Source organism: Ceratotherium simum, chromosome 21, assembly GCF_057802395.1.
Source record: "Ceratotherium simum simum isolate JZ-2026a chromosome 21, ASM5780239v1, whole genome shotgun sequence".
Classification (NCBI taxonomy): Eukaryota; Metazoa; Chordata; class Mammalia; order Perissodactyla; family Rhinocerotidae; genus Ceratotherium; species Ceratotherium simum.
The window spans coordinates 30,866,494-30,871,387 of NC_141920.1; positions in this window are offsets into that span (position 1 = coordinate 30,866,494).

The following is a 4,894-nucleotide window of genomic DNA, read 5'->3' on the forward strand; positions in this document are numbered from 1 at the left end:
GGTGCGGGCACCGCGCTATGCTCTAGGCTCAGGTGCGCGGGAGACGGGCCAGGTCGACGGCTGGAGGGCGTCGAGGCGGGCGCATTGACTGTGGGGGCAGAGCGGGGCAGGCAGGGGCCTGAGGCTGGGAAGGAAATCCCAAGCCTCGCGGGGGGTCGGAGGGCTGTGCGCAACCACACAGGGAAGGTGCTAACCATCCCGGAAAGTCTACACCCCCGGAATCGCAGCTTGCTGACCCGGCGACCGATAGTGCAAGGCGCGCCCCCTGGCGGAGATCTCCAGCTCTGGGCATGAAGAGTCGGGCTTGGCTGGAGTGTGGGAAGGGAGGGAAGGAAGGAGAGGCATCTCACCGGCCAAGACGCGGCGCTGGGGGCGAGAGTAGATCCTGGGACTAGGAAGGGGCATCTCTGGCCCACTGTCATCACAGTGGCAGTGTCGTTGACTCCTGACCCCTTATTCCAAATCTCCAGCCTGGGTCCCCCAGCCAGAAACCTAGAGGCATCGGGGGCAGAGCTCATGAGAATCCTGGAGAAGGAAGGGCCCAGTCTAGCAGGCTTCAATGTATCTGGGACTCCTGGCCTAGCCCTAGTCTATTATCCCATTCCTCCAGAGGTAAAGAGCCATCTTTTGTGAGGTTCTGTCAGGGTGGGGATGCAACCAACTTCAGACAAGTTGTTCTTTCCTGCTGAGCAAACACCTCTTCAGTATTCTGGATCTTGCTTCCTTTATACTGCCTGCTTACCTTTCAAATATTTTCCATCTTAAAAATAACAGAACTTGATTTAGGATCTTTTCCTTCTACCATGTTTTCTGGCCTGTGTCTTCAAATTTCTAACCAAAAAAACAAGTTTTGAAAATGATATGAGAGGGGCCACCCAGTGGCCTAGAAGTTACAGTCAGTGCACTCCACCTTGGGAGCCCAGGTTCAGTTCCCAGCAGGGACCTACACCACTCCTCAGGGGCCATGCTGTGGTGGCAACCCACATACAAAATGGAGGAAGATTGGCACAGATGTTAGCTCAGGCGAATCTTCAAGCAAAAAAGAGGAAGATTGGCAACAGATGTTAGCTCAGGGCAAATCTTCCTCAGCAAAAAAATTTAAAAAATGTAATACTGTACACTTGCAAAATATTTGTAACATATATGAAAGTTGTGAAGCCCTCTAAACTGAAGGCTACCACATCGATCTAACAGCCAGATGTTATCAGAATAGGGCTCTTCCTGTGTGTTCATCTTCTGACCGTGCCAGCTGGAATTTCCAGACAATGCCATATGGAATTGCTGTTCATAGGCACCTTTGGCTTGACCCTGATTTAAAAGGAACTGCTTCTAAGGATCTACCATTAAGAATTATGCAGATTACTGTAGAGTTCTGCTAGCTAACCTTGATCCAGTTAACAAAATTCCTTCGCATTCCTAGTTTGCTAAACCATTCCTGGAAAAAAACTCATCCTAGTTCCCTTTTAATTGACATATAGTTCACACACACATTTTACATTCAAGTAAAATGCACAAATCTTGAGGGTACAGATCAATGAATTTTTGCATAGTTGTGTGTGTGTCCAGGTAACTACCACCCAGATCAAGACGTAGAACTTTTCCATCATCCAAGAAAGTCCCATTATGCCCTTTCCCAATCAATCCTTTCCCCGGAATGGTAGCCACTATTCTGACTTCTATCACCATAGATTACCCTATTCTTGAAATCATATAGAACAAAATCATACAAAAGGTACTCTAGTGTCTGGCTTTTTTCAAGGTTATATTGTGAGATGTATCTATGCTGTTGCGTCTATCAGTAGTTTGTTCTTCTTTATTATTGTGTACTATCCTATTGTATGGGAAGACAACAATTTATTTATCCACTCTCCTGTTGATGGACATTTGGCTTGTTTCCAAGTTTTGGCTACTATGAATAAAATTTCTGTGAATATTCTTGTACAAGTCTTTTGGTAGACAGATGCACTCATTTCTCTTGAAGTGAAATTGTTGGATCATAGAGTATGTAAATGTTCAACTTTAGTAAATGCTGCCCAGTAATTTCCAAAGTGATTTGTACCAAGCAGTGATTCCACGACTTTTTTCAGCCTATCCACCTAATTCATTTTTCAGGGTTTCTGTTCTCTCCTGGTTATCAGATATGGTATTTACATTTCTGTTTCTCATTTTTACTTTTGCTTAGGTGATTTTTGAGAGGAGGAGGAAATACCACCTTTACTCTATCACAACCTCTTTCCTTTTTAAAGCCAAGAATGCAAGGTTGGATTGACATTCAAAAAAACAATTAATATAATTCACAATATAAAACTAAAAAGTAAACAAAATCATTTCAATAGATGCAGAAAAGTCATTTGAAAAAATCCAACATCTATTCTTGATCAAAAAAAAAAACAAAAAAACAACCTGGAGCCGGCCCGGTGGCGCAAGCAGTTAAGTGCACGCGCTCCACTTCAGCGGCCTGGGGTTCACAGGTTCGGATCCCAGGCGCGCACCGACACACCGCTTGGTAAGCCATGCTATGGTGGCATCCCATATAAAGTAGAGGAAGGTGGGCACGGATGTCAGCTCAGGGCCACTCTTCCTCAAGAAAAAAGGGGAGGATTGGCATCGGATGTTAGCTCAGGGCTAGTCCTCCTCACGAAAATAAACAAAACAAAACCTCTCAGCAAACTACGAATAGAAGGAAACTTCAACTTTATGGAGGGCATCTATGAAAATCCTACAGCTATTCCATACTTAATGGTGAAAAAACTGAATACTTTTCCCTTAAGATCAGGAACAAAACGAGTATGTCTGTTCTCACCACTTCTATCCAACATTGTACTGGGCGTCCTAGCTAGTGCAATAAAGCAAGAAATATAAATGAAAAGGAACACAGATTGGAAAGCAAGAAGTAAAACTGTCTCTATTCGCAGACAACAGGATTGCCTATGTAGAGAATCCAATGGAATCTATAAAAAAGCTACTAGAACTAATAAGTGAATTTAGCAAAGTAACTAAGATGTGTACATGGTCATGGTTATGATATAAGGTCAATTTACAAAAATCAATTGTATTTCTCTGTACTAGCAATGAATGATTAGAAATAGAAATTTAAAAAACAATATCATTTACAATAAAAAAATGAGCACTTAGGGGTAAATCTGACAAAAGCTATGAAAGATCTGTACACTGATAACTACAAAATAATGCTGAGAGAAATTAAAGAAGACCTAAATAAATAGATAGATCTTGCTCATGGGTTGGATGACTCAATATTGTTAAGATGTCAGTTTTCCCCAAATTGACCTATATATTCAATACAATCATAATCAAAATCCCAGCATTTTAGTAGAAATTAACAAGTTGATTTTAAAACTCATATGGAAATATAAAGGACCTAGAATAGCCAAAATAACTTTGGTAAAGAAAAACAATGTTGTAGGATTAACACTACCTGATTTCAAGACATCATAAAGCTATAGTAATCAAGAGAGTATGCTATTGGCATAAGAAAGACAAATAGATCGATGGAACAGAGTATCGAGTCCAGAAATAGATTTACACACATACATACAACTGATTTTAGACAAAGGTGCAAAGGGAATTTAGTGGAGAAGGACAGTCTTCAACAAATAGTACTGGAACCACTGGATATTCATACGTAAAAAAATTTTTTTTTTAATTCATACCTTGCACCATATACAAAAATTAATTCAAAATAGATCATAGACCTAAATGTAAAACCTAAAACTATAAACCTTCTAGAAGAAAACATAGAGGAAAGTAGTTGTAACTGATACCGACTCAAGACAAGATTGACATGAGGGAAGCCATACTGTAGGGGAAAAAACCCTATTGTAACTTTGAATGACCTCTGACAAACTAACCCAGCTGGATATGCACCCTCCAGGAGACCTAACTGCTCTGTAGATTTTATGACCCCTGCTTGTGCATGTACCTCCCAGGTGCGATGATGATAACTTTGTTATTTTGAGTTCCTTAAGAATGTGATGACTCCCAGAGAGTGTATGCTGATAGCCATCCTCAATGAAAACTGAAAGATCTGGTGTGGCACTGCCAGTCTGTAACACCAGAGGGTCAACATTCATAACCCTCTCCCCTATAACCCATCGGCCTATATAACTGCTGTAAGATTTTGTGCCCCCGTAAGATGGTTCTTTGAGACATTAGTCGGCCATCTTCCCCCTGGCTAGCAAGCTGTAATAAACTGCCCTTTCTTTTCCACCATCTTGCCTCTTGATGATTGGCTTTTGTCTCGTGGCGAGCAGATTGTGCCCTTTGTGCAGTAACATAACGTTTGGTTAGGCAAAGATTTCTTAGATATGACACCAAAGGCATAATCCATAAAACAAAAATTTAATAAACTACCCCTGATCAAAATTAAAATTTTCAGTTCTTCAAAAGACACTGTTAGGAAAAAGACAAGCCACAGACGTGGAGAAAATATTTGCAAACCATACCTGATACAGGACTTGGATCCAGAATAAAGAACTCTCAAAGCCCAATAATAAGTTTTAAAAAAAGGAGGTGGGGGGAGAGGAAGAACAAACAACTTGAATAGAAACTTTATCAAAGAAGATATAGAGATTGCAAATAAGCACAGGAATAGATGTTCAACATCATTAGTCATTGTGGAAACGAGAATTAAAACCACGCTATCCACCCATTAGAATGGCTAATATTAAAAAGACTCACCAACACAAAGTGTTGGCGAGGATGTGAAGTTCAACCCTCACGCACTGCTAGTGGGAATGTAAAACAGAACCACCACTTTGGAAAATCATTTGACAGTTTCTTAAAATGTTAAACGTACATCTACCATATGATCTAGCCATTTCATTCCTAGGTATTTACCAAAGAGAAATGATATGTCCATACAAAGATTTGTACA